The sequence below is a fragment of the Pristiophorus japonicus genome, unplaced genomic scaffold (assembly GCF_044704955.1).
Source record: "Pristiophorus japonicus isolate sPriJap1 unplaced genomic scaffold, sPriJap1.hap1 HAP1_SCAFFOLD_75, whole genome shotgun sequence".
In the NCBI taxonomy this organism is placed as follows: domain Eukaryota; kingdom Metazoa; phylum Chordata; class Chondrichthyes; family Pristiophoridae; genus Pristiophorus; species Pristiophorus japonicus.
Window position 1 is genome coordinate 881,751 of NW_027254666.1, and position 20,578 is coordinate 902,328.

Sequence of the window (20,578 nt, forward strand, 5' to 3'; positions counted from 1 at the left end):
AGGGGTTAGAGGGACCTCCCCAGATACAGGAGTATGACGGGTTAGAAAGACCTCTGCAGATAAAGAAATTTGAGAGAGGGGTGAGACGGACCTCCCCAGATACAAGAGTGTGAGAGAGGGGTTAGAGGGAGCTCGCCAGATAAAGGAGTGTGAGAGATGGGTTAGAGCGAGCACCCCAGAAAGCTGACCTAGGAATTGTGTCCGGAGTCAGACTCTGTTGATATCAGTTTATAACTGGGAGCTGTTGTCTTAGTCTCAAACTCAGAGACGACGTCAGTTTTACCCCATTTTTTAACCTGTCTTTTCATAAAACCTGAGCAAATATTTCAGGTTGAAAAAAGGATAGCTGCAGTAAACTGGAATGAATATCACAGCTGTTTATACACCTGTGAAACGAGAGAGTCACGTACATCTTTCAAACACACACAATCAATTGTTCACACCTTACTGTCAACAATACCAGGGAAATAGCAGGATAGTTATTCACAGTAGATATTATCGAATCACAGCACCTTCCTCATTTTCTCCTCCCTCAAGCAAATCAATGACCTCAACCTGACACAGGTCAATGCAAGGATTCTTGATGTGTACAGTAAAAAGGGCACTGGCTCAGTTTATAAGGGACGTCGACAGATACAGGAGTGTGAGAGAGGGGTGAGAGGGAACTCCCCAGATACAGGACTGTGAGAGAAGGGTTTAGAGGGACCTCCCGAGATACAGGAGTGTGAGAGAGGGGTTAGAGGGATCTCCCCAGATACAGGATTGTGAGAGAGTGGTTCGAGGGAGTTCCCTAGATACAGGAGTGTGACAGATGGGTTCAAGGAACCTCTCTAGATACTGAGGTGAGAGAGATAGTGAAAAGGACCTCCCCAGACACAGGAGTATGAGCGAGATGTTAGAGCGAGATCCCCAGAAACCTGACCTCGGAATTGCTTCCAGAGTCAGACTGCGTTGATATCAGTTTATAACTGGGAGCTTTTATCTTTGTCTCAAGCTCAGAGACGAGGTCAGTTTTACAACCATTTTTTAACCTGCCCTTTCACAAAACCTGAGCAAATATTTCAGGTTGAAATAAGGATAGCTGCAGTAAACTGGAATGAATATCACAGCTGATTATACCCCTGTGAAACGACAGAGTCACGTACATCTTCCAAACACACCCAGTCAATTGCTCACCCCTGACTGTCAACAATACCAGGGAAATAGCAAGAGAGGTATTCACAATATATATTATGGAATCAAGCTCCTTCCTCATTCTCTCCTCCCTCAAGCAAATCGCTGCCCTCAACGTGACACAGGTCCATGCATGGATTCTTGGTGTGTACAGTAAAATGGGCACTAGCTCACTGATTAAATGGGACGTCCACAGATACAGAAGTGTGAGAAAGGGATTAGAGGGACCTCCCCAGATACAGGAGTATGCAGGAGTGGTTAGAGGGACCTCCCCAGATACAGGAGTGTGAGAGAGAGGTTAGATGGTCCTCCCCAGAAACAGGAGTGTGAGAGGGGATTTAGAGGGAGCTCTCCAGATACAGGAGTGTGAAAGAGGGGTTAGTGGGACCTCCCCAGATACAGGAGTGTGAGAGAGAAATTAGAGGGAGCTCACCAATACAGGAGTGTGAGAGAGTGTTTAGAGGGAACTCCCCAGATACAGGAGTGTGAGAGAGGGGTTAGTGGGATCACCCCAGATACAGGAGTGTGAGAGGGGGGGGGATAGATGGACCTCCCAAGATATAGTAGCGTGCGAGAGGGGTTAGAGGGACCTGCCCAGATACAGGAGTGTGAGAGAGCAGTTTGAAGGAGCGCCCAGATACAGGAGTGTGAGAGAGGGGTTAGAGGGACCTCCCCAGTTATAAGAATGTGTGAAAGAGGGGTTAGAGGGATTTCCCCAGATGGGGGAGTGTGAAAGAGGGGTCAGAGAGACCTCCCCAGATATCGGTGTGTGAGACGGGGGGTGAGAGGGAACTCGCCAGATACAAGAGTGTGAGAGAGGTGTTAGAGGCAACTCCCCAGATACAGGATTGTGTGAGAGAGGGGTTAGAGGGACCTCCCCAGTTATAGGAGTGTGAGAGAGAAGTTAGAGGGACCTCCTCAGATACAGAAGTGTGAGAGGGGGGTTAGAGGAACTCCCCAGATACAGGAGTGTGAGAGAGGTGTTAGCGGGACCTCCCCAGATACAGGACTGTGAGAGGGGGGTTAGAGGGAAATCACCAGATACAGGAGGGTGCGGGAGGGGTTAGAGGTACCTCCCCAGATACAGGAGTATGAGAGAGTGGATAGAGGGACCTCCCCAGATACAGGAGTGTGAGAGAGGGGTTAGAGGGACCTCCTCAGATACAGGAGTGTGAGAGAGGGTTTAGAGGCACTTTCCCTGATACAGGAGTGTGAGAGAGGGGTTAGAGGATCCTCCCCAGATACAGGAATGCGAGAGACGGGTTAGAGGGACCTCCCCAGATACAGGAGTGCGAGAGAGGGGTTAGAGGGACCTCCCCAGATACAGGGGTGCGAGAGAGGGGTTAGAGGTACCTCCCCAGATACAGGAGTGTGACAGATGGGTTAGAGGGACCTCCCCAGATACAGGAGTGCGAGAGAGGGGTTAGAGGTACCTCCCCAGATACAGGATTGTGATAGATGGGTAAGAGGGACCTCCCCAGATACAGGAGTGTGAGAGTGTGGTCAGAGGAACCTCCCCAGATACAGGAATGCGAGAGACAGTTAGAGGGACCTCCCCATTTACAGGAGTGTGACAGATGGGTTAGAGGGACCTCCCCAGATACAGGAGTGTGAGAGAGGGTTTAGAGGGACATACCCCGATACAGGAGTGTGAGAGAGGGGTTAGAGGGACCTCCCCAGATACAGGAGTGTGTGAGAGAGGGGTTAGAGGGACCTCCCCAGATATAGGAATGTGTGATAGAGGGGTTAGAGGGACTTCCCCAGATATAGGAGTGTGAGAGAGAGGTCAGAGAGACCTCCCCAGATATCGGAATGTGAGAGGGGGTGTTAGAGGGAACTCGCCAGATACAGGAGTGTGAGAGAGAGGTTAGAGGGACCTCCCCAGATACAGGAGTGTGTGAGAGAGGGGTTAGAGGGACCTCCCCAGTTATAGGAGTGTGAGAGAGGGGTTAGAGGGACCTCCCCAGATACAGGACTGTGAGAGGGGGAATGGAGTCACCTCACCAGTTATAGGAGTGTGAGAGAGGGTTTAGAGGGACCTCCCCAGATACAGGAGTGTGAGAGAGGGGTTAGAGACACTTTCCCAGATACAGGAGTGTGAGAGAATTGTTAGAGGAACCTCCCCATACAGAGGAGTGTGAGAGAGGGGTTAGAGGGACCTCCCCAGATACAGGAGTGTGAGAGAGGTGTTAGAGGGACCTCCCCAGATACAGGAGTGTGATAGCGGCTTAGAGGGACCTCCCCAGATACAGGAGCGTGAGAGAGGGATGAGAGGGAACTCCCCAGATACAGGAGTGTGACAGAGGGTTTAGAGGGACCTTCCCAGATACAGGAGTGAGAGAGGTGTTAGAGGGACCTCCCCTGATACAGCATTTTGAGAGATGGGATAAAGGAACCTCTCGAGATACAGAGGTGAGAGAGATGGTGATAAGGACCTCCCCAGACACAGGATGTTGAGCGAGATGTTAGAGCGAGCTCCCCAGAAACCTGACCTCGGAATTGCGTCCAGAGTCAGACTGTGTTGATATCAGTTTATAATTGGGAGCTGTTGTCTTTGTCTCAAGCTCAGAGACGAGGTCAGATTTACAAGCATTATTTAACCTGCACTTTCACAAAACCTAAGCCAATATTATATAGAAACATAGAAACATAGAAACATAGAAACATAGAAAATAGGTGCAGGAGTAGGCCATTCGGCCCTTCTAGCCTGCACCGCCATTCAATGAGTTCATGGCTGAACATTCAACTTCAGTACCCCATTCCTGCTTTCTCGCCATACCCCTTGATCCCCCTAGTAGTAAGGACCTCATCTAACTCCTTTTTGAATATATTTAGTGAATTGGCCTAAACAACTTTCTGTGGTGGGGAATTCCACAGGTTCACCACTCTCTGGGTGAAGAAGTTCCTCCGCATCTCGGTCCTAAATGGCTTACCCCTTATCCTTAGACTGTGACCTCTGGTTCTGGACTTCCCCAACATTGGGAACATTCTTCCTGCATCTAACCTGTCTAACCCCGTCAGAATTTTAAATGTTTCGATGAGGTCCCCTCTCATTCTTCTGAACTCCAGTGAATACAAGCCCAGTTGATCCAGTATTTCTTGATAGGTCAGTCCCGCCATCCCGGGAATCAGTCTGGTGAACCTTCGCTGCACTCCCTCAACAGCAAGAATGTCCTTCCTCAGGTTAGGAGACCAAAACTGTACACAATACTCCAGGTGTGGCCTCACCAAGGCCCTGTACAACTGTAGCAACACCTCCCTGCCCCTGTAGTCAAATCCCCTTGCTATGAAGGCCAACATGCCATTTGCTTTCTTAACCGCCTGCTGCACCTGCATGCCAACCTTCAATGGCTGATGTACCATGACACTCAGGTCTTTTTGCACCTCCCCTTTTCCTAATCTGTCACCATTCAGATAATAGTCTGTCTATCTGTTTTTACCACCAAAGTGGATAACCTCACATTTATCCACATTATACTTCATCTGCCATGCATTTGCCCACTCACCTAACATATCCAAGTCGCTCTGCAACCTCACAGCATCCTCCTCGCAGCTCACACTGCCACCAAACTTAGTGTCATCCGCAAATTTGGAGATACTACATTTAATCCCCTCCTCTAAATCATTAATGTACAATGTAAACAGCTGGGGCCCCAGCACAGAACATTGCGGTACCCCACTAGTCACTGCCTGCCATTCTGAAAAGTACCCATTTACTCCTACTCTTTGATTCCTGTCTGACAACCAGTTCTCAATCCATGTCTGTACACTACCCCGAATCCCATGTGCTCTAACTTTGCACATCAATCTCTTGTGTGGGACCTTGTCGAACGCCTTCTGAAAGTCCAAATATACCACATCAACTGGTTCTCCCTTCAAAAAATTCCAGAAGATTTGTCAAGCATGATTTCCCTTTCACAAATCCATGTCGACTTGGACCTATCATGTCACCTCTTTCCAAATGCACTGCTATGACATCCTTAATAATTGATTCCATCATTTTACCCACTACCGATGTTTAGCTGACCGGTCTATAATTCCCTGTTTTCTCTCTCCCTCCTTTTTTAAAAAGTGGGGTTACATTGGCTACCCTCCACTCCATAGGAACTGATCCAGAGTCAATGGAATGTTGCAAATTGATTGTCAACGCATCCACTATTTCCAAGGCCACCTCCTGAAGTACTCTGGGATGCAGTCCATCAGGCCCTGGGGATTTATCGGCCTTCAATCCCATCAATTTCCCCAACACAATTTCCCGGCTAATAAGGATTTCCCTCAGTTCCTCCTCCTTACTAGACCCCCCGACCCCTTTTATAACCGGAAGATTGTTCGTGTCCTCCTTCGTGAATAGCGAACCAAAGTACTTGTTCAATTGGTCCGCCATTTCTTTGTTCCCCGTTATGACTTCCCCTGATTCTGACTGCAGAGGACCTACGTTTGTCTTTACTAACCTTTTTCTCTTTACATATCTATAGAAACTTTTGCAATCCGTCTTAATGTTCCCTGCAAGCTTCTTCTCATACTTCATTTTCCCTGCCCTAATCAAACCCTTTGTCCTCCTCTGCTGAGTTCTAAATTTCTCCCAGTCCCCAGGTTCGCTGCTATTTCTGGCCAATTTGTATGCCACTTCCTTGGCTTTAATACTATCCCTGATTTCCCTTGATAGCCACGGTTGAGCCACCTTCACTTTTTTATTTCTATGCCAGACAGGAATGTACAATTGTTGTAGTTCATCCATGCAGTCTCTAAATGTCTGCCATTGCCCATCCACAGTCAACCCCTTAAGTATCATTCGCCAAGCCATCCCAGCCAATTCACGCGTCATACCTTCAAAGTTAGCCTTCTTTAATTTCTGGACCATGGTCTCTGAATTAACTGTTTCATTCTCCATCCCAATGCAGAATTCCACCATATTATGGTCACTCTTCCCCAAGGGGCCTCGCCAAACGAGATTGCTAATTAATCCTCTCTCATTACATAACACCCAGTCTAAGATGGCCTCCCCCCTAGTTGGTTCCTCGACATATTGGTCTAAAAAACCATTCCTTATGCACTCCAGAAAATCCTCCTCCAACATATTGCTTCCAGTTTGGTTAGCCCAATCTATGTACATATTAAAGTCACCCATTATAACTGCTGCACCTTTAATGCACGCACCCCTAATTTCCTGTTTGATTCCCTCCCCAACATCACTACTACTGTTTGGAGGTCTGTACACAACTCCCACTAACGTTTTTTGCCCTTTGGTGTTCTGCAGCTCTACCCATATAGATTCCACATCATTCAAGCTAATGTCCTTCCTAACTATTGCCTTAATCTCCTCCTTAACCAGCAATGCTACCCCACCTCTTTTTCCTTTTATTCTATCCTTCCTGAATGTTGAATACCCCTGGATGTTGAGTTCCCAGCCCTGCTCATCCTGGAGCCACGTCTCCGTAATCCCAATCACATCATATTTGTTAACATCTATTTGCACAGTTAATTCATCCACCTTATTGCGGATTCTCCTTGCATTAAGACACAAAGCCTTTAGGCTTGTTTTTTTAACACCCTCTGTCCTTTTAGAATGTTGCTGTACAATGGCCCTTTTTGTTCTTTGCCTTGGGTTTCTCTGCCCTCCACTTTTCCTCATCTCCTTTCTGTCTTTTGTTTTTGCCTCCTTTTTGTTTCCCTCTATATCCCTGCATTGGTTCCCATCCCCCTGCCATATTAGTTTAACAGCTCCCCAACAGCACTAGCAAACACTCCCTCGAGGACATTGGTTCCGATTCTGCCCAGGTGCAGACCGTCCGGATTGTACTGATCCCACCTCCCCCAGAACCGGTTCCAATGCCCCAGGAATTTGAATCCCTCCCTGCTGCACCATTGCTCAAGCCACGTATTCATCTGAGCTATCCTGCGATTCCTACTCTGACTAGCACGTGGCACTGGTAGCAATCCCGAGATTACTACTTTTGAGGTCCTACTTTTTAATTTAGCTCCTAGCTCCTTAAATTCATTTCGTAGGAACTCATCCCTTTTTTTACCTATGTCATTGGTACCAACGTGCACCAAGACAACTGGCTGTTCTCCCTCCCTTTTTAGAATGTCCTGCACCCGCTGCGAGACATACTTGACCCTTGCACCAGGGAGGCAACATACCATTCTGGACTCTCGGTTGCGGCCGCAGAAACGCCTATCTATTCCCCTTACAATTGAATCCCCTATCACTATCGCTCGCCCACTCTTTTTCCTGCCCTCCTATGCAACAGAGCCAGCCACGGTGCCATGAACTTGGCTGCTGCTGCCCACTCCTGATGAGTCATCCTCCTCAACAGCACTCAAAGCAGTGTATCTGTTTTGCAGTGGGATGACCACAGGGGACCCCTGCACTACCTTCCTTGCACTACTCTTCCTGCTGGTCTTCCATTCCCTCGCTGGCTGAGGACCCTTCTCCTGCGGTAAGACCAACTCGCTACACGTGATACTCACGTCATTCTCAGCATCGTGGATGCTCCAGAGTGAATCCACTTTCAGCTCCAACTGCGCAACGCAGACCGTCAGTAGCCGGAGGTGGACATACTTCCCGCACATGTAGTCGTCAGGGACACTGGTGTTGTCCCCGTGTTCCCACATGGTACAGGAGGAGCATATCACATGACCGAGCTGTCCTGCCATGACTTAACCCTTAGATACACTTTAATTGCCGACAACAATGTTAAAAGTTACTGACTAATAAAAAAAAAGAAAAACTACTCACCAATCAGCAGCCAATCACTTACCACGTTGGCTGTGACGTCACCTTTTGATTTCTTTCCACTTCTTTTCTGACTTCTCTCAGCTGGAGCTGCACAAGTACGCCTCTCTCGACTCCCGCCTCTCTCGACTCTCCCCGGACTGCTGAGCCTTTTATAGGCCGCTGCCTCTCTCGACACCCGCCTCTCTCGACTCTCCCCGAACTGCTGAGCCTTTTATAGGCCGCTGCCTCTCTCGACTCCCGCCTCTTTTGACGCTCCCCGGACTGCTGAGTCTTGTATAGGCCGCTGCTTCTCTCGACTCCCGCCTCTCTCGACGCTCCCCGGACTGCTGCGCCTTTTATAGGCCGCTGCCTCTCTCGACTCCCGCCTCTCTCGACGCTCCCCGGACGGTTGAGACTTTTATAGGCCGCTGCCTCTCTCGACTCCCACCTCTCTCGACGCTCCCCGGACGGCTGAGCCTTTTTTAAGACGCTGCATCTCTCGACTCCCGCCTCTCTCGACGCTCCCCGGACTGCTGAGCCTTTTATAGGCCGCGGCCGCTGCCTCTCTCGACTCCCGCCTCTCTCGACGCTCCCCGGACTGCTGAGTCTTTTATAGGCCGCTGCCTCTCTCGACTCCCGCCTCTCTCGACGCTCCCCAGACTGCTGAGTCTTTTATAGGCCGCTGCCTCTCTCGACGTTCCCCGGACTGCTGAGCCTTTTATAGGCCGCTGCCTCTCTCGACTCCCGCCTCTCTCGACGCTCCCCGGACTGCTGAGCCTTTTATAGGCCGCTGCCTCTCTCGACTACCGCCTCTCTCGACGCTCCCCGGACTGCTGAGCCTTTTATAGGCCTCTGCCTCTCTCGACTCCCGCCTCAGGTTGAAATAAGGATAGCTGCAGTAAACTGGAATGAATATCACAGCTGATTATACCTCTGTGAAACGACAGATTCACATTCATCTTCCAAATACACCCAATCAATTGTTCACCCCTTACTGTCCACAATACCAGGGAAATAGCAAGAGAGGTATTCACAATAGATATTATGGAATCACAGCTCCTTCCTCATTCTCTCCTCCCTCAAGAAAATCACTGACCTCAACCTGACACAGATCCATGCAAGGATACTTGCTGTGTACAGTAAAATGGGCACTAGCTCACTGATTATAAGGGACGTCCACAAATGCAGGAGTGTGAGAGAGGGGTTCGAGGGAACTCCCTAGATACATGAGTGTGCAGGCGGGGTCAGAGGGACCTGCCCAGATACAGGAGTGTGAGAGAGAGGTTAGAGGGTCCTCCCCAGATACAGGAATGTGAGAGGGGGGTTAGAGGGACCTCCCCAGATACAGGAGTGTGAGAGAGAGGTTAGAGGGAGCTCACCAAATACAGGTGTGTCAGAGAAGGGTTAGAGGGAAATCTCCAGATACAGGAGTGTGAGAGAAGGGTTAGTGGGACCTCCCCAGATACGGAGTGTGAGAGGGATGGGGGGTTAGATGGACCTCCCGAGGTACAGGAGATGTGAGAGAGGGGTTAGAGGGACCTCCCAAGATATAGGAGTGTGAGAGAATGGTTAGAGGGACCACCCCAGATACAGGAGTGTGAGAGAGGGGTTAGAGAGACCACCCCAGATACAGGAGTGTGAGGGGTTAGAGGTACCTCCCCAGATACAGGAGTGTGAGGGAGGGGTTAGAGGCACTTTTCCAGACACAGGAGTGTGAGAGAGGGGTTAGAGGAACCTCCCCAGATACAGGAGTGTGAGAGAGGTGTTAGACGGACCTCCCCAGATACAGGAGTGTGAGAGAGGGTTTAAAGTGACCTCCCCCGATACAGGAGTGTGAGAGAGGGGTTAGAGGGACCTCCCGAGATACAGGAGTGTGAGAGAGGGGTTTGAGAGACCTCCCCAGATACAGGAGTGTGAGAGATGGGGTAGAGAGACCTCCCCAGATACAGGAGTGTGAGAGACGGGTTAGAGTGACCTCCAGAGATACAGGAGTGTGAGAGCGGGATCAGAGGGACCTGCCGAGATACAGGAGTGTGAGAGAGGGGTTAGAGGGACCTCCCCAGAAACAGGAGTGTGAGAGACGGGGTTAGAGTGACCTCCCCAGATACAGGAGTGTGAGGGGTTAGAGGGACCTACCCAGATACAGGAGTGTGAGAGAGGGGTTAGAGGGACCTCCCCAGATACAGGAGTGTGAGAGAGGGGTTAGAGGGACCTCCCCAGATACAGGAGTGTGAGAGGGGTTAGAGGGACCTCCCCAGAAACAGGAGTGTGAGGGTTTAGAGGGACCTACCCAGATACAGGAGTGTGAGAGAGGGGTTAGAGGGACCTCCCCAGATACAGGAGTGTTTGAAAGAGGGGTTAGAGGGACCTCCCCAGATACAGGAGTGTGAGAGAGGGGTTAGAGGGACCTCCCCAGATACAGGAGTGTGACAGAGGGATTCGAGGGACCTCCCCAGATACAGGAGTGTGAGAGGGGTTCGAGTGACCTCCCCAGATACAGGAGTGTGAGGGTTTAGAGGGACATACCAAGATACAGGAGTGTGAGAGAGGTGTTAGAGGGACCTCCCCAGATACAGGAGTGTGAGAGAGTTTTGTGAGGGACCTCCCCAGATACAGGAGTGTGAGAGAGGGGTTAGAGGGACCTCACCAGATACAGGAGTGTGAGAGAGTTTTTCGAGGGACCTCCCCAGATACAGGAGTGTGAGAGTTGGGTTAGAGGGGTATCCCCAGATACAGGATTTTGAGAGATTGGTTAAAGGAACCTCTCTAGATACTGAGGTGAGAGAGCTGGTGATAAGGAGCTCCCAGACACAGGAGGGTGAGCGAGATGTTAGAGCGAGCTACCCAGAAACCTGACCTCGGAATTGCGTCCAGAGTCAGACTGTGTTGATATCAGTTTATAATTGGGAGCTGTTGTCTTCGTCTCAAGCTCAGAGACGAGGTCAGTTTTACAAGCATTTTTTAACCTACACTTTCACAAAACCTGAGCAAATATTTCAGGTTGAAATAAGGATAGCTGCAATGAACTGGTATGAATATCACAGCTGATTATACCCCTGCGAACCGACAGATTCACATTCATCTTCCAAACACACCCATTCAATTGTTCACCCTTTACTGTCCACAATACAAGGGAAATAGCAAGAGAGGTATTCACAATAGATATTATGGAATCACAGCTCCTTCCTCATTCTCTCCTCCCTCTAGCAAATCACTGACCTCAACCTGACACAGGTTCATGCAAGTATTCTTGCTTTGTACAGTAAAATAGGCACTAGCTCGCTGATTAAAAGGGACGTCCACAGATGCAGGAGTTTCAGAGAGGGGTTCGAGGGACCTGCCAAGATAAGGAGTGTGCACGCGGGGTCAGAGGGACCTGCCCAGATACAGGAATGTGAGAGAGAGGTAAGAGGGCCCACCCCAGATACAGGAATGTGAGAGGTGGGTTAGAGGGAGTTATCCAGATACTGGTGTGTGAGAGAGGGGTTAGTAGGACCTCCCCAGATACAGGACTGTGAGAGAGAGGTTAGAGGGAGCTCACCAAATACAGGAGTGTGAGAGAAGGGTTAGACGGAAATCTCCAGATTAAGGAGTGTGAGAGGGATGGGGGGTTAGATGGAACTCCCGAGGTACAGTAGATGTGAGAGAGGGGTTAGAGGGACCTCCCCAGATACAGGAGTGTGTGAGAGAGGGGTTAGAGGGACCTCCCAAGATACAGGAGTGTGAGAGAGGGGTTAGAGGGACCATCCCAGATACAGGAGTGTGAGGCGTTAGAGGGATCTCCCCAGATACAGGAGTGTGAGAGAGGGATTAGAGGGCCCACCCCAGATACAGGAATGTGAGAGGGGGGTTAGAGGGAGTTATCCAGATACTGGTGTGTGAGAGAGGGGTTAGTAGGACCTCCCCAGATACAGGAGTGTGAGAGAGAGGTTAGAGGGAGCTCACCAAATACAGGAGTGTGAGAGAAGTGTTAGAGGGAAATCTCCAGATTAAGGAGTGTGAGAGGGATGGGGGGTTAGATGGACCTCCCGAGGTACAGGAGATGTGAGAGAGGGGTTAGAGGGACCTCCCCAGATACAGGAGTGTGTGAGAGAGGGGTTAGAGGGACCTCCCAAGATACAGGAGTGTGAGAGAGGGGTTAGAGGGACCATCCCAGATACAGGAGTGTGAGGCGTTAGAGGGATCTCCCCAGATACAGGAGTGTGAGAGAGGGATGAGAGGGACCTCCCCAGATACAGAAGTGTGAGATAGGGGTTCGAGGGACCACCCAAGATACAGGAGTGTGAGAGTTTAGAGGGACCTACCCAGATACAGGAGTGTGAGAGAGGGGTTAGAGGGACCTCCCCAGATACAGGAGTGTGAGATAGTGTTTAGAAGGACCTCCCCAGATACAGGAGTGTGAGAGAGGGGTTAGAGGGACCTCCCCAGATACAGGAGTGTTTAAAAGAGGGGTTAGAGGAACCTCACCAGATACAGGAGTGTGACCGAGGGATTCGAGGGACCTCCCCAGATACAGGAGTGTGAGAGGGGTTAGAGGGACCTCCCCAGATACAGGAGTGTGAGAGAGTTTTTCGTGGGACCTCCCCAGATACAGGAGTGTGAGAGAGGGGTTAGAGGGAACTCCCCAGATACAGGAGTGTGACAGATGGGTTAGAGGGACCTCCCCAGATACAGGATTGTGAGAGAGGGGTTAGAGGGAAATCTCCAGATACAGGAGTGTGAGAGAGGGGTTAGTGGGACCTCCCCAGATACAGGAGTGTGAGAGGGATGGGGGGTTAGATGGACCTCCCGAGGTACAGGAGATGTGAGAGAGGGGTTAGAGGGACCTCCCCAGATACAGGAGTGTGTGAGAGAGGGGTTAGAGGGACCTCCAAAGATATAGGAGCGTGAGAGAATGGTTCCAGGCACCTCCGCAGATACAGGAGAGTGAGGCGTTAGAGGGACCTCCCCAGATACAGGAGTGTGGAGAGGGATAAGAGGGAGCTCCCCAGATACAGGAGTGTGAGATAGGGTTTAGAGGGACCTCCCGAGATACAGGAGTGTGAGAGAGGGGTTAGAGGCGCTTTTCCAGACACAGGAGTGTGAGAGAGGGTTTGAGGGACCTCCCCAGATACAGGAGTGTGAGGGGGGGGGGATTACAGGGAACTCGCCAGATACAGGAGTGTGAGAGAGGGGTTAGATGGACCTCCCCAGATATAGGAGTGTGAGAGAGCGGTTAGAGGGACCTCCCCAGATACAGGAGTGTGAGAGAGGGATTAGAGGGACCTCCCCAGATACAGAAGTGTGAGATAAAGGTCAGAGGGACCACCCAAGATACAGGAGTGTGAGGGTTTAGAGGGACCTACCCAGATACAGGAGTGTGAGAGAGGGGTTAGAGGGACGTCCCCAGATACAGGAGTGTGAGATAGTGTTTAGAAAGACCTCCCCAGATACAGGAGTGTGAGAGAGGGCTTAGAGGGACCTCCCCAGATACAGGAGTGTTTGAAAGAGGGGTTAGAGGAACATCACCAGATACAGGAGTGTGACAGAGGGATTCGAGGGACCTCCCCAGATACAGGAGTGTGAGAGGGGTTAGAGGGACCTCCCCAGATACAGGAGTGTGAGAGAGTTTTTCGTGGGACCTCCCCAGATACAGGAGTGTGAGAGAGGGGTTAGAGGGAACTCCCCAGATACAGGAGTGTGACAGATGGGTTAGAGGGACCTCCCCAGATACAGGAGTGTGAGAGAGGGGTTAGATGGAAATCTCCAGATACAGGAGTGTGAGAGAGGGGTTAGTGGGACCTCCCCAGATACAGGAGTGTGTGAGAGAGGGGTTAGAGGGACCTCCAAAGATATAGGAGCGTGAGAGAATGGTTCGAGGGACCTCCCCAGATACAGGAGTGTGAGAGAGGGGTTAGAGGGACCACCCCATATACAGGAGTGTGAGGCGTTAGAGGGACATTCCCAGATACAGGAGTGTTTGAAAGAGGGGTTAGAGGGACCTCCCCAGATACAGGAGTGTGAGAGAGGGGTTAGAGGGACGTCCCCAGATACAGGAGTGTGATAGAGGGGTTCGAGGGACCTCGCCAGATACAGGAGTGTGACAGAGGGATTCGAGGGACCTCCCCAGATACAGGAGTGTGAGAGGGGTTCGAGTGACCTCCCCAGATACAGGAGTGTGAGTGTTTAGAGGGACATACCAAGATACAGGAGTGTGAGAGAGGGGTTAGAGGGACCACCCCAGATACAGGAGTGTGAGAGGGGTTACAGGGACCTCCCCAGATACAGGAGTGTGTGAATGGGGTTAGAGGGACCTCCCCGGATACAGGAGTGTGGGAGGGGGGTTTAGAGGGGCCTCCCCAGATACAGGAGTGTGAGAGAGGGTTTAGAGGGACCTCCCAGATACAGGAGTGTGAGAGGGGGGGTAAGAGGCACTTTCGCAGATACAGGAGTGTGAGACAGGGGTTACAGGGTCCTCCCCAGATACAGGAGTGTGAGAGAGTTTAGAGGCACTTTCTCAGATACAGGAATGTGAGAGAGAGGTTAGAGGGACCTCTCCAGATACAGAAGTGTGAGAAATGGTATAGAGGCACTTTCTCAGATACAGGAATTTGAGAGAGGGGTTAGAGGGACCTCCTCAGATACAGGAGTGTGAGAGAGAGGTTAGAGGGACCTGCCCAGATACAGGATTGTGAGAGAGGGGTTCGAGGGACCTCTCCAGATACAGGTGTGTGAGAGAGGGGTTAGAGGGACCTCCCCAGATATAGGAGTGTGAAACAGGGGTTAGAGGGACTTCCCCAGATACAGGAGTCTGAGAGAGGGTTTAGAGGGACCTCCGCAGATACAGGAGTGTGAGATAGGGGTTAGAGCGATCACCCCAGATAAAGGAGTGTGAGAGAGGGGTTAGAGGGACCTCCCCAGATACAGGAGTATGACGGGTTAGAAAGACCTCCCCAGATAAAGAAATGTGAGAGAGGGGTTAGACGGACCTCCCCAGATACAGGAGTGTGAGAGAGAGGTTAGAGGGAGCTCACCAAATACAGGAGTGTGAGAGAAGGGTTAGACGGAAATCTCCAGATTAAGGAGTGTGAGAGGGATGGGGGGTTAGATGGACCTCCCGAGGTACAGGAGATGTGAGAGAGGGGTTAGAGGGACCTCCCCAGATACAGGAGTGTGTGAGAGAGGGGTTAGAGGGACCTCCCAAGATACAGGAGTGTGAGAGAGGGGTTAGAGGGACCATCCCAGATACAGGAGTGTGAGGCGTTAGAGGGATCTCCCCAGATACAGGAGTGTGAGAGAGGGATTAGAGGGCCCACCCCAGATACAGGAATGTGAGAGGGGGGTTAGAGCGAGTTATCCAGATACTGGTGTGTGAGAGAGGGGTTAGTAGGACCTCCCCAGATACAGGAGTGTGAGAGAGAGGTTAGAGGGATCTCCCCAGATACAGGAGTGTGAGAGAGGGATGAGAGGGACCTCCCCAGATACAGAAGTGTGAGATAGGGGTTAGAGGGACCACCCAAGATACAGGAGTGTGAGAGTTTAGAGGGACCTACCCAGATACAGGAGTGTGAGAGAGGGGTTAGAGGGACCTCCCCAGATACAGGAGTGTGAGATAGTGTTTAGAAGGACCTCCCCAGATACAGGAGTGTGAGAGAGGGGTTAGAGGGACCTCCCCAGATACAGGAGTGTTTAAAAGAGGGGTTAGAGGAACCTCACCAGATACAGGAGTGTGACCGAGGGATTCGAGGGACCTCCCCAGATTCAGGAGTGTGAGAGGGGTTAGAGGGACCTCCCCAGATACAGGAGTGTGAGAGAGTTTTTCGTGGGACCTCCCCAGATACAGGAGTGTGAGAGAGGGGTTAGAGGGAACTCCCCAGATACAGGAGTGTGACAGATGGGTGAGAGCGACCTCCCCAGATACAGGATTGTGAGAGAGGGGTTAGAGGGAAATCTCCAGATACAGGAGTGTGAGAGAGGGGTTAGTGGGACCTCCCCAGATACAGGAGTGTGAGAGGGATGGGGGGTTAGATGGACCTCCCGAGGTACAGGAGATGTGAGAGAGGGGTTAGAGGGACCTCCCCAGATACAGGAGTGTGTGAGAGAGGGGTTAGAGGGACCTCCAAAGATATAGGAGCGTGAGAGAATGGTTCGAGGCATCTCCGCAGATACAGGAGTGTGAGGCGTTAGAGGGACCTCCCCAGATACAGGAGTGGGAGAGAGGGATAAGAGGGAGCTCCCCAGATACAGGAGTGTGAGATAGGGTTTAGAGGGACCTCCCCAGATACAGGAGTGTGGGAGAGGGGTTAGAGGCGCTTTTCCAGACACAGGAGTGTGAGAGAGGGTTTAGAGGGACCTCCCCAGATACAGGAGTGTGAGGGGGGGGGGATTAGAGGGAACTCGCCAGATACAGGAGTGTGAGAGAGGGGTTAGATGGACCTCCACAGATACAGGAGTGTTTGAGAGAGGGGTTAGATGGACCTCCCCAGATATAGGAGTGTGAGAGAGCGGTTAGAGGGAACTCCCCAGATACAGGAGTGTGAGAGAGGGATTAGAGGGACCTCCCCAGATACAGAAGTGTGAGATAGGGGTTAGAGGGACCACCCAAGATACAGGAGTGTGAGGGTTTAGAGGGACCTACCCAGATACAGGAGTGTGAGAGAGGGGTTAGAGGGACGTTCCCAGATACAGGAGTGTGAGATAGTGTTTAGAAAGACCTCCCCAGATACAGGAGTGTGAGAGAGGGCTTAGAGGGACCTCCCCAGATACAGGAGTGTTTGAAAGATGGGTTCGAGGAACATCACCAGATACAGGAGTGTGACAGAGGGATTCGAGGGACCTCCCCAGATACAGGAGTGTGAGAGGGGTTAGAGGGACCTCCCCAGATACAGGAGTGTGAGAGAGTTTTTCGTGGGACCTCCCCAGATACAGGAGTGTGAGAGAGGGGTTAGAGGGAACTCCCCAGATACAGGAGTGTGACAGATGGGTTAGAGGGACCTCCCCAGATACAGGAGTGTGAGAGAGGGGTTAGAGGGAAATCTCCAGATACAGGAGTGTGAGAGAGGGGTTAGTGGGACCTCCCCAGATACAGGAGTGTGAGAGGGATGGGGGGTTAGATGGACCTCCCGAGGTACAGGAGATGTGAGAGAGGGGTTAGAGGGACCTCCCCAGATACAGGAGTGTGTGAGAGAGGGGTTAGAGGGACCTCCAAAGATATAGGAGCGTGAGAGAATGGTTCGAGGGACCTCCCCAGATACAGGAGTGTGAGAGAGGGGTAAGAGGGACCACCCCAGATACAGGAGTGTGAGGCGTTAGAGGGACCTCCCCAGATACAGGAGTGTTTGAAAGAGGGGTTAGAGGGACCTCCCCAGATACAGGAGTGTGAGAGAGGGGTTAGAGGGTCCTCCCCAGATACAGGAGTGTGATAGAGGGGTTCGAGGGACCTCCCCAGATACAGGATTGTGACAGAGGGATTCGAGGGACCTCCCCAGATACAGGAGTGTGAGAGGGGTTCGAGTGACCTCTCCAGATACAGGAGTGTGAGAGTTTAGAGGGACATACCAAGATACAGGAGTGTGAGAGAGGGGTTAGATGGACCTCCCCAGATACAGGAGTGTGAGAGGGGTTACAGGGACCTCCCCAGATACAGGAGTGTGTGAACGGGGTTAGAGGGACCTCCCCGGATACAGGAGTGTGAGAGGGGGGTTTAGAGGGGCCTCCCCAGATACAGGAGAGTGAGAGAGGGGTTAGAGGGACCTCCCAGATACAGGAGTGTGAGAGGGGGGTAAGAGGCACTTTCGCAGATACAGGAGTGTGAGACAGGGGTTACAGGGTCCTCCCCAGATACAGGAGTGTGAGAGAGGGTTTAGAGGCACTTTCTCAGATACAGGAATGTGAGAGAGAGGTTAGAGGGACCTCTCCAGATACAGAAGTGTGAGAAATGGTATAGAGGCACTTTCGCAGATGCAGGAATTTGAGAGAGGGGTTAGAGGGACCTCCTCAGATACAGGAGTGTGAGAGAGAGGTTAGAGGGACCTGCCCAGATACAGGATTGTGAGAGAGGGCTTCGAGGGACCTCTCCAGATACAGGTGTGTGAGAGAGGGGTTAGAGGGACCTCCCCAGATATAGGAGTGTGAAACAGGGGTTAGAGGGACTTCCCCAGATACAGGAGTCTGAGAGAGGGTTTAGAGGGACCTCCGCAGATACAGGAGTGTGAGATAGGGGTTAGAGCTATCACCCCAGATAAAGGAGTGTGAGAGAGGGGTTAGAGGGACCTCCCCAGATACAGGAGTATGACGGGTTAGAAAGACCTCCCCAGATAAAGAAATGTGAGAGAGTGGTTAGACGGACCTCCCCAGATACAAGAGTGTGAGAGAGGGGTTAGAGGGAGCTCGCCAGATAAAGGAGTGTGAGAGATGGGTTAGAGCGAGCACCCCAGAAAGCTGACCTAGGAATTGTGTCCGGAGTCAGACTCTGTTGATATCAGTTTATAACTGGGAGCTGTTGTCTTAGTCTCAAGCTCAGAGACGACGTCAGTTTTACCCCATTTTTTCACCTGTCTTTTCATAAAACCTGAGCAAATATTTCAGGTTGAACAAAGGATAGCTGCAGTAAACTGGAATGAATATCACAGCTGTTTATACACCTGTGAAACGAGAGAGTCACGTACATCTTTCAAACACACCCAATCAATTGTTCACACCTTACTGTCAACAATACCAGGGAAATAGCAGGATAGTTATTCACAGTAGATATTATCGAATCACAGCACCTTCCTCATTTTCTCCTCCCTCAAGCAAATCAATGACCTCAACCTGACACAGGTCAATGCAAGGATTCTTGATGTGTACAGTAAAAAGGGCACTGGCTCAGTTTATAAGGGACGTCGACAGATATAGGAGTGTGAGAGAGGGGTGAGAGGGAACTCCCCAGATACAGGACTGTGAGAGAAGGGTTTAGAGGGACCTCCCCAGATACAGGAGTGTGAGAGAGGCGTTAGAGGGACCTCCCCAGATACAGGAGTGTGAGGGGTTAGAGGGACCTCCCGAGATACAGGAGTGTGAGAGAGGGGTTAGAGGGATCTCCCCAGATACAGGAGTGTGAGAGAGGGGTTGTAGGGACCTCCCCAGATACAGGAGTGTGAGGGATTAGAGGGACCTTCCCAGATACAGGAGTGTGAGAGACGGGTTAGAGGGACCTCCCCAGCTACAGGAGTGTGAGAGAGGGGTTCGAGGGAGTTCCCTAGATACAGGAGTGTGACAGATGGGTTCAAGGAACCTCTCTAGATAATGAGGTGAGAGAGATCGTGAAAAGGACCTCCCCAGACACAGGAGTATGAGCGAGATGTTAGAGCGAGATCCCCAGAAACCTGACCTCGGAATTGCTTCCAGAGTCAGACTGCGTTGATATCAGTTTATATTTGGGAGCTTTTATCTTTGTCTCAAGCTCAGAGACGATGTCAGTTTTACAACCATTTTTTAACCTGCCCTTTCACAAAACCTGAGCAAATATTTCAGGTTGAAATAAGGATAGCTGCAGTAAACTGGAATGAATATCACAGCTGATTATACCCCTGTGAAACGACAGAGTCACGTACATCTTCCAAACACACCCAGTCAATTGCTCACCCCTGACTGTCAACAATACCAGGGAAATAGCAAGAGAGGTATTCACAATAGATATTATGGAATCACAGCTCCTTCCTCATTCTCTCCTCCCTCAAGCAAATCACTGACCTCAACGTGACACAGGTCCATGCATGGATTCTTGCTGTGTACAGTAAAATGGGCACTAGATCACTGATTAAAAGGGACGTCCACAGATACAGAAGTGTGAGAGAGGGATTAGAGGGACCTCCCCAGATACAGGAGTATGCAGGAGTGGTTAGAGGGACCTCCCCAGATACAGGAGTGTGAGAGGGGATTTAGAGGGAGCTCTCCAGATACAGGAGTGTGAAAGAGGGGTTAGTGGGACCTCCCCAGATACAGGAGTGTGAGAGATAAATTAGAGGGAGCTCACCAATACAGGAGTGTGAGAGAGTGTTTAGAGGGAACTCCCCAGATACAGGAGTGTGAGAGAGGGGTTAGTGGGATCACCCCAGATACAGGACTGTGAGAGGGGGGGGTTAGATGGCCCTCCCAAGATATAGTAGCGTGCGAGAGGGGTTAGAGGGACCTGCCCAGATACAGGAGTGTGAGAGAGCAGTTAGAAGGAGCGCCCAGATACAGGAGTGTGAGAGAGGGGTTAGAGGGACATCCCCAGTTATAGGAATGTGTGAAAGAGGGGTTAGAGGGACTTCCCCAGATGGGGGAGTGTGAAAGAGGGGTCAGAGAGACCTCCCCAGATATCGGTGTGTGAGACGGGGGGTGAGAGGGAACTCGCCAGATACAAGATTGTGAGAGAGGTGTTAGAGGCAACTCCCCAGATACAGGATTGTGTGAGAGAGGTGTTAGAGGGACCTCCCCAGTTATAGGAGTGTGAGAGAGAAGTTAGAGGGACCTCCTCAGATACAGAAGTGTGAGAGGGGGGTTAGAGGAACTCCCCAGATACAGGAGTGTGAGAGAGGTGTTAGCGGGACCTCCCCAGATACAGGACTGTGAGAGGGGGGTTAGAGGGAAATCCCCAGATACAGGAGGGTGCAGGAGGGGTTAGAGGTACCTCCCCAGATACAGGAGTATGAGAGAGTGGATAGAGGGACCTCCCCAGATACA